We start from the raw sequence: 10934 nt of genomic DNA, 5'->3' as shown, positions 1-10934 counted from the left end.
GAGGGGGGGGTGAATCAGTATTATCAAATTCTTTTCAATATATCTTCCAAATTTATACTTTAATTTATTCTTCAGATATTGATCATTAGTTTGTATGTCAGTACCATATAATAATGAGCAAGGACATGAAAAACAGATAATCACACCAAAGAACACCAGATATAAGGTGGAAACCCAATGTGGGTGAAAACCACCTGCTGCAATATGTCTCTATCTTCTTTCAATTAGAAACTTCTTTTACAATGATTTTGTACTGGTGTAGTCCTTTACCAGTACACAGGCTGCAACCTGCAGAGAGCTACAACCCTCTCTCGTTTTCCAATTTCTCCTGGAAGGGAGCTACAACCCCCTTAGCTCTTCTACTTCTTTAAGGACCACGTTTCATTAATTTTCAGACTGGATCCAAGAACATCAAATAATCATCAAGTACATGTGAATCAACCAATCTCCTTTAACAATCAACCATGAATCATCCAACTTCTCAGAATGCTGTAAACAGAAAGGTAGTACCAGTAATCTAAACCCAGAACTCTGCAGCAATAGATAAAAGGCAGCCAATAATTATTTCAAAAGGGGTCCGCAACTTCACCAATAGAAGCCTGCGAATATCTGCACTTCCTCTGTGTATAGACTGCGCAGATACACACCTGATCCTTCTTCTGCTCTGCGTACCTCCGCACCTAGCCCTTCTGCTGAGCTGCGTACCTCTACCCAGATCCGCACCTGCACTGTCTGCTCGACAGCGCACCTCCGCACCTGATCCTTCTGTTTCTCTGCATACCCCCACACTGTGCCTTCTGCTACGCTGCGTACCTCCGCACTTGTGCCTTTTGCTGCACTGTGTACCTCCGCACCTACGCCTTCTGCTGCGTTGCGTACCTCTGCACCTGTGCCTTCTGCTGCACTGCGTACCTCCGCACCTGAGCTGTGGATCACCTGCGGACCTCCAAATAGAGCCAAATTAACAGTCCTCCAATGTGCCACAGATTGTCAGATCCACAGATCTGATCACTGCCCAAGAGATCATGACCTATCACCAGATCCACCTTACACTTTACAGATTTCACCTTGATTTCGATCTAGCTTTTTAAACTGATTACCCAAAATTTCAGATCTTACGATATTCAAATTTCACAAGTGTCTAGCCAAGTGATCTCCTTTCCTTTTTATAGGCAAGCCCTTATTCAAACCATGGGACAAAACCATCGAAAACCAATACAAGGGATCAAAACCGGGGTTCAATAATTTAGATCCTATACCACGGATCAAAACCATAGGATCATGAACGACAAGCTAAATACCAAGGGCCAAACATAAGAAATCCCACGTGTGCACGCTTCTCTGCATTGGAGTGAGTGAACTGGGGTCCGCACCTTCTGAACTGAGCACCTGCCGGTATGTCCGCACTTCTTGGTCGGCGTACCTGCGGGTCCGCAGCTTCTCTTAGGATCACCTGCGGGTATCTCATTTTCTGAAATTTTGAGAGCCTGAACAGAGATCTGCCACTTGAGTTGCCATCAAGTACAACACCTGTGCCATAGTGCCAAACCAGAATCATAATGCCAACATATCATTCACAATATATTAACCTACATGATAAATTTGTCCCTATACAATCCATAGATGATCTTCCACTCATTCTCATACACTAAAATCAATGCATTAATTATTTAACATGTAACTTTTAGTACAGCTCCAAAATTCCTTTCTCATTTATTGAGAGTAATGCATCAAAGGAATATAGCTTCAAATATGTAAGATACATGCACCTTACTCAAAATAATATTTCCTAATTATCCTAGGAAATGAAGCATGAACTATCAATAGATAAAGGTTTCAAAGTCTATCTAACTTCACAACAAAATTGACCCTTTTCTTCTTTCTAGCTTAGTGCTTAAGAATTTTTGTATTGTACATGTCTAGTAGGATGGTTGAGTTGAGTAATGCACTCTACCTATTTGTATTCCACTTAGCCATATCAACTGAAAAAACCACTTAACTATATCAATTGCAAATTCAATTATTGGGGCATCATCACAATATTGTCCTCCATTGAACCATGCTAATAGAATCTTAGTTACTCAAGCATTATTTGTCACCTTAAATGCCTCCAAATTATTATAATTTCATTTTACTGATCATAACTGATTTACTTCTACCTTAACTTAATTTAAACTTATAATTTACTTTCCTTCATATTGCAATTGCAAGTTATTATCTTCAAAGTGTTTCACCCTATATTCACTTTACCACATTGACCACCTATGTGAACATATGTCATTATTCTTCATTGTTTCTTTCATAAAGATATGGTGTTATTCTTCAATTATTTTTTTCAAAGTTTATTACTTGCCACTATTAAAAAATCATGAAATCTAAATACTCTAATTCGGTAATTTACTTCGACGCTTTTAGTAAACATTATTTCAATTTACAAGTACTCCATTGATGTAATATCATGTAGATTTAAAAACACTTCTCAAACTTGTACAAAACATAAACACATCCATGTATTAAATACTCTATATTTTTTTCAAAGAAAACTTGCATATAATGACAATTGTGTATCTTTCGGAATTGCACTCACCATCCCCTTGTACTTAGTTCTACTAATGATTGAGTATGAAAGAACAAGACACATATGTTATCATCTAGATTGTGATGGGTATTGATATTTGTCAATAACAACATTAAATGTTTATGTTAATGGATGATTTGGTGATTATTAGATGATAATTATCCTTATTAGTCCTTGATAGTACATTTGATACTATATGAACTTATTGTTTAATACACATATTGATGTGTTTATGATTTGGATATTAATTCTAATATTTAACGAAGCATTAGTATTCTTAATGATGTCTATGAAGTATTAATGACCTTCAATGTTAATTTAATATGATATGTTCTTGTTATGATATGACTAATGGTGTGTGTGTGTGTTATACACTAAAATTCACACTAGAGCTAGAATTTTCCTTTGCATGAGTAGGGGAAATAAATAAACTATTATGAGGAGGGTTTTAGTTAATTTTACATTATTAAATGAATTTCCTACATAATGTTAGGGTTTTGGATCATCAGTAATTTTCTTTAGTCTCATCCCTGTGGAGACTAAAAAGGAGGAAAAAGGTAAGAGGAGGCTCATTCTTCATGTGTAGAGTTGGAGAAGAGTAGAGGAGGAGAGGAGAAGAAAAGAAGAGAAGATGAATGACATTTTGCTAAAGTATGGTTCAATTTACAAAAAGGAGAAGTAAAGTACAGACACAAATCCCACAGTTGAGACAATGGCACAAAACCTGAGAAGGTATAGACAACTAGAATGCATTTTCTAAGGCTTCTCTTATGAAAATTTTGAGGGAAGTACATCCCCAATAATGAAGGAGAAGTCAAGTCTATTAGCATGCATTACAAGGAAAAAATTGCAGATCTATCAAGAACAAAATTTGAGAAGGAGTTTCAAGTCTAAAAGCATGAATTTTAAGGTAGAAATTGTAGATATGTTGCCTGAATTCAGAGGAGGAAAAATTTTGTGAGTGGCACAAATTTCTAGGGTCTATAGGAGTGATGGAAGTGAGCTTATTTATGACACTATGGGTTTATTTTCTGGATCGTCACATGTTATCATCACAGGGACAATTCCATGCACATTTTTAGTGAATGGGGAAGGAATTCCGAAAAGAAACACCAAAAATTCCAAGTTATTTTTAATGTTTTAACTATTTCATGATGTCTATCTCAAACATAAATCATCTAGATTATTATTTTCAAACTAATGATCATATCCTTTTTCATGTAGGAAATAACTAGTTTATAAACACATGAATGACAAATCATTGTTGTTTTTTGGGCCCACCATATGCAGAAGGTGGAATTCCCAAAAGTACAACCCAAAGAAAGAGCTTATGGAGTATCTTGAAGGTATATTTGGAGTATATACCTTTAATAAAAGCACGGTCACCTCCGCAGTTGACAAATTATATATATATGTGTGTGTGTGTGTGTGTGTGTGTACATACATACACACACACACACATAGATATATATATATGTGTGTGTGTGTGTGTGTGTGTGTGTGTGTAAGACATGTATAGTGGTCACTTGGAAAAGTACTCTAGGAATGAGCGTCCAGCCATGATTCCTATGAGAGAATGGAAGACCCTCATTACCAACGTAGATGAGAAGTAAATGAGAAAAGAATGAAAACCACCACCTGGTACACTAAGGTAAATCACATTTTCAATTCAGTACTTTTAATTTTATTTAGTTTTAAATAAAATACAGTATATAACATACTTGAAACTTTTCATAGTCTCCCTTATAGGCCCTAGAAATCTATACCACTGATAGTCTAGAGAACAACCGAGTCCATAATGCTTGCACACCACAAAAATTCCTAGGAATGCTTCCCATCCTTCCAACTAACCACAAGATGATCTAACTTCCCCACAAGAAATAGAGAATATAAACTAAGAATCACCTTAAAAGATATCTACTCTACCCCATCAATCCTAGTCAAACTAGGAAAAAATAACCCATAATTAACCAATGAAAAAAACACTTCCAATATTATAGGTTTGTCTTGGTATTAATTACCCACATTATCATCTTTATTGATCCCCAAGACTCTAATTCTGATATGATAGTAGGTTACTCCTCAAGAGAAATTCCACTGCTTATCTCACTTTCATTTATCCACCTAACCTCACCCAGGACCTTATGCAGTTTGTGATTCTCAAGGCTAGTTCTTCTCAGGAATATCCCCTCCTCCTATGGATTGAGAGTGAAGGCCTTCCTCCCAGAGCTCCTCTCAAGCCTCGATGCATAAATGAAAAACAAAACCCCTCAATTTCCTTCCTAGTATACTCGCATGTTTGATTCATTATGGGACAATCCATTACTTGCTCCACTGGTAAAACATGCCAAGGAACACATAAACTGACGTTAATTCCATTAACAACCAACCTGAAGTGGCTTAAGAGTACACTCCCTCACGCATGTTTTCCATCTGTTGTGACAGGACTTACTAAATGTCAATCGATATTGTGGGGTGGTGAGTCCCTACCCCATTCACTAAATCACTCCGATTTTCCACCCCCATCGGGGAACTATTATTATTATTATTATTAGTAGTAGTAGTAGTAGTAGTAGCAGTATAAGCTTAAACTTATTCTAACCATTCATTTATCAAGCTATCAAGTGATATGAATTATCAAATATCTAGTGGTGTAACTCTTTCCCCAAGTTTTATTCTCTAAAGGAGGTTTTCCCTTATAGAAATTTGATCCCTTTTAGTATTTGATAGATTTGTGGTTAACATGGATCTAGAATGGTTTTAGTGATGGGTGGTTACTCAAAATTTTTAGGTGATCAACATTATGTATATTTGTATATCTAATATTACTCTAATCATTGAAAATTTCTTCACTTTCCTAAGTTGATTGAAGATATAGAGTGTATTATGAGGAATGGTCAATATTAACATATATTCTTTAGTTGTTATTATAGTAACATAATGTGTAGATGGTTTGTTATTTATTTGATTATTGGTATTTGAAGTGCATATGTTGCGACAAATATGTTGTAAGTTGCAACCTTTGTAGGAGCTAAAAGAAGTAATGGACTCTTCTTATGAAGAGACTTAGTGTCAACGGATTTTTTCATAGATCCAATCAAATATGACTTTTGTTTACTTCTATCTTCTTAGGTTATCATACATAATGGATGAACCCATAATCTATAATGTCCAAGGATAATATCAAATGTTCTTATTTTCTTAACACCCAGACATTCAAATGAATAAGACATTGCATATTGGTTAATAAGAATGAACATTGACTTTTTTCTTCTGAGCTATGAAATGTATAAAATAATAATTTCATCCAAAATAGGTTTATTCCAATTATGCATAACATCATGATCCTTATGTCCAATCTATACATTTATTTTTATACAAATCATAAGGGAATTTTCACTCATTCTTGTAAATTGAAATCAATGCGTTTAATTAGATTTTCAACTTAGAAATTAATGAATCTACTTCATAATATATTAACCTACATAGTAAATTTATTCTTATAAAATCCATAAATGACGTTCATCTCATTCTTCTATACTAAAATCAATGTATTAATGAGTTAACATGTACCTCTTAGTCCAACCCCAAAAATTCTATCTCATTTACAAAGAATAATTCATCACAAATTCATAGCTTCAATTATGTATGAAACATGCACCTTAGTAAAAATAATATTTCCCAATTCACCTCAACAACAAAGCAGGGACTATCTGTATACAAAGGTTTGAAATCCTCTTTAGCCTCACAGAGCAGGGGGGGGGGGGGGGGGTGGGGGAACTAGAGAGAGAGAGAGAGAGAGAGAGAGAGAGAGAGAGGGGAGAGAGAGGGGGAGTGAGTGAGCGAGCGAGCGAGCGAGCGAGAGAGAGAGAGAGAGAGAGAGAGAGAGAGAGAGAGAGAGAGAGAGAGAGAGAGAGAGAGAGAGAGAGAGAGAGTGAGTGAGAGGGGGAGAGAGGGAGAGAGAGAGAGAGAGAGAGAGAGAGAGAGGGAGAGGGAAAGTGGGAGGGAGAGGGAGAGGGGTTGAGAGAGAGAGAGAGAGGGAGAGAGAGAGGGAGAGGGAGAGGGGGAGAGAGGGGTGGGGAGAGGGGGGGGAGCGGGGGAGAGAGAGAGAGAGAGGGGGGAGCGGGGGAGAGAAAGGGGGGGAGAGAGAGAGAGTATTTTGTGTTTATATGTTGTTTTCAGCTGCTATGCATTGATAGAAATCCCTCCACCTTAGAAAATGCATCAATGCTAATTACTACCACATCAAAGTTGATCGTGCATTTGGTGTACTAAAACATTGCTTATTGTGACTTAAAATGATCTATCTTTACAAAATAATTCATATCCTTTCATTTCATATTATAGATGCTTTTAATTTGGCTATACTTGATCCAAAATGGATCCAGTTCTGCCTCCAGATCAAAGTCTTCAAATATAGATGAAAATGGGATCAAGTCGCAGTGCTCGTTGATATGATTCCAATGGTGTGAACGTCGCATAAATCCGAGCCTGAATGGAGAAGTTAGAGCTAGTCAAAGTTTGTGGAAAACTAGGGCAAAAAAAGTCAAAAGTCAAAGGTCAACAGTCAACCAGGTCAATGGTCAACCAAGTCAATGCCTATGTCAGCAGGGACATGTGTCAACTCGAGAATGAGCCACGGGTCCTGGATGATGTCAGTAGAGGAGGTGACATGGCAGATTCTGATTGGTTCATACAGGCCAATCCAGTGCTAACATGTGACAGCCCAGATTTTTTCCCAATTTGGCCTCATTTCAAAAATTTTGGGGATCAGGGAGGATCGAAACCCTGACCTCCAGGAGTGGCAACAACTTCGTCAGAACTAACTCACCGGTTGAGCTATCGCAGGCCTTCGTAACGGAAGCAGTGAGTTTGTATTTATGTTGTGTTGTGATTCTCACTGGAAAAAGGCCGGATGGTCAGGGTCAACCCCACGACCGCCGGACCTTTGAAGTTATGGTTATCATTATATTTTGAAACATATGCAATATCCCACATTCACAGCAAATAGCAACCATATATGGTATATTAATACCATACAAATAATGTATAACCAACGAAATAGTGGAGCCAACACATAATATATTGCATATCCAATGTATAACGTAACCAATGGTAGAATGGTTAGGTGGGGGTTTCGAACCCTCGACCTTCCCAAATTATATATATGCATTACTTTAACACACCTCTGCTAACCAACATATCAGCAGTTCGGGCTTGAAACAAAACCAAACCAATTTTTAAATAAACTGTTGCAGGTTCCGAACCCGCCATACCACCAATGCACTGATCGAGGTGGTTTTATATAGGCCATAGGTGTTTTTTCCAAACAGAGGGTGGTTTTGCAGGGATAGAGGTGGTTTTGGACCATTCTAGGGGGTCTGCAGGTCATAGTGGCTAAATATGGTCAATTTTATACTCGTTTGACTCGAAATTTTAAGTTGAATGCAGTGGTGAGGTCCATTTTCTTATTTGAGACTCTGTTTTCGAGCTCATACATGTAACAAAAATTTGAAGGCAAATAAAGAGGTCAGCACTCGAAGCAAAAGGACCAGGAGACATAGCCAGAAAGTCTGGTGAACTCCTTTATTAAATTTTGTTGTGTTGGTGTGTTTGAATGTGTTTTCAACTTATTTATGTGTTTATGTTATTTGCAATCTTTTCGATCCGTTGCACTAAGTAACATAAACAAATTCACATAAAGGATGTAATACCTTTTTCATTAACGGATCCAGTGGTATCCGAGCAGCAAGGTTTTTAAGGTTTGAGAAGTTTGTGTGAATATTTGAATGCTTACTATGTTGAGGCTCGGATGAGGTGAAGGTGAACTTGTTGAGGTGAATCCGGAGATTAGAAGGGTCTTTTCACAAAAAAGGATGGCAGAAGAAACTCCACTTGGATCAGAATCTCAATTCTTGGATAGTTTCATGACGACACGTGCAATGGTGGAAGAGATGTATCGCGAGTTTAAGAAGAACAAAGATGAAGGCACTTCATCACCTAAAGATCAAGAAGATAAGGGAAAGGGAGGAATTCTTCCTCCACCATCTCCTCCATCCTCACCATCATCATCATCATCATCCTCTTCTTCTCATAAATCTAGTCCTTCTAAGGAGAAAAATAAGAAATCCTCTTTGATCAAGTTAGATGTAAAATTTGATTTGCCAATTCATGATGGAGAACTTAATGCTGGAAAGCTTGATAATTGGATAAGACAAGTTGAAGTATATTGTGTTAGGTCCTATACCAATAGAAGTCATAATTTTTGAATAACTGTGATTAAACCTGTAATATATACATACCTTTGCTTTCTGCAAATGTTTTCCATATTCAAAAAAAAAAATGTAAAGAGGGTATGTCCTAAAAAAATAATCAAAGGACAAAAAGAACAAAAAGGTTAAAAAAGATGAAAAATATGAACCCCAAGAAAAGAAAAGACCATGAAAGTGTGCAAGTCAAAATGCCACTACTATTTACTTTTTGTGCAAAATAAATGATTGTGTGCAACTTGTAATCTTTGCCACAATCCATGATAGTCAAAATGTTTAAGCTTGGTTATTTCGTGTTTCAATTTCATGTCCATAGATAGAGAATAAAATCTGACCAAACTGTTTAATCTTGGAAGATAAGTAGATAGGTAGAGTAAATAAAAGGAGCTCAACTGTTTAATCTGAGCCCTTGGATGTAATAAGGTTAGATTTAGTTAGTTTACTATTGTAAAGAAAAGGAAAATGTTTGATAAGGGTTTGCTAGCTCAAATGCACCCTAATAAAGAGAAGTAAAAATGGTAGGATGAGTAGGTGGGTAAGTAGTAGAAAGTTTGTAGAATTTTGATGATTAGACAAAAGCATGTGTATCATCTTTTTCATCATAAAATTTCCGAATGTGAATGGGCACTCAAGCATGCGGATGGATATCAAAGTCAATTAATTAATTTCCCTCATTCATTTTACCTTTTACTTAACTAATTTCCCACAATAAAGATCAAAATACTTTAAAAACCTAAGTCAAAGAGGCTCAGAGCATTTCTCTAAGTTTGGAGGGACCGGACCCTCAACTCAATGACTTATAGGCAATAAGTACTAAACCCCCCTCATAAACATCCATTCCCCCTTTAGTTCATTCATTTTTCCTAATAATACTCTTTTCCTAAGGTTAAATCACTTTTACCTAGAAAAAGTATTTGTTCCCCCACATAACTCATTTTCATATAAAAAACCCATAAAAACACTATATCCTAAGTCTTTATGTGATTATCGGAAAGCAATAAAACATGAAAATCATATGCTTAGGGTATGGTGCCCCTTCCACTCATTTGACTAAATTATTGAATTATTTATTAAATCCCTAATAAAAACCCTTTTCCATATATATATTAACTCTCGCAATATTAATTAATCCCACCCCCATTTAATTGTATAAACTAAAGTTTCTATCCCTGGACCCACTAACTAATTGATCCTCAATTAAGTTAGTTAAAAAACCCAATTAAATCCCTCCTGATACCTTAATCCCTGCCTTAATACCTCATTAAACCAAAACTACTGCACCCCCCATTACCTTCCATGCAACTCCATCCGACCACTACATGATCTCTCCCCTCCCCATCTGACGGCCCCTGTTGATTTCGGAAGGGCCCGAAATCTGAACATTACCCGCCCGAAATGGCTTGTTTTCCGCTGGGCCCCCGAGGCGACGTGGTGCTCAATGAATGGAATCGGGCGACCTCCCCCCAATACCGCCCAACGTTCAAAAGCTGTGCGAAACAAACCACTTACCGCCAACCCGCTACATGCCAAAACAACCACTATTCACCCCGATACATGACAAATGGTGACTGTTCACCCGTACCCCCCAAATTGATTTTTTGTGCATAAATCCAAAAAAGCCCCAAATTATTGTTTTTATTGTTTTTTTCAATTGAAAACTTGCATGCAGGCACCTGTGAACATTGAAAGCCTTCAACCCACATACAATTGCACTCTGAAGATGCCATAAAGCTCCCAAATTGCCTTCCAGCCTGATTGAAGCTTTTTCAACCATTCAGAATTGCCAGTTACCCAGTTCAGACCCATTTTACTCCAAATTCTAGGTATTTAAGCCAGAATCCATTGAAAACCCTGTAAATTTCCAAACTAGTCACTAAGTTTTCTTAATTGAAATTAAAGGAAAACTTTGATAACATAAAACCCACCTGAATTGAACCACCTTTTCCCTAAAAGACTGACAATTTACCTCCCCCATTCTCAAATCCAAAAGAACTGAGAATGGCAGCCCTAGTAACCATGGATGTTAGAGCCATTTCTACTCCTCACCTAGACCTCGACCACCTTCCCCTTGCTGATAAATATTTCAA

Source organism: Pinus tabuliformis, chromosome 6 (assembly GCF_031772625.1).
Source record: "Pinus tabuliformis cultivar Carrire ecotype Pingquan chromosome 6, CPIR1, whole genome shotgun sequence".
NCBI classification, from domain to species: Eukaryota; Viridiplantae; Streptophyta; class Pinopsida; order Pinales; family Pinaceae; genus Pinus; species Pinus tabuliformis.
Note: the sequence above shows the minus strand (reverse complement) of the source record.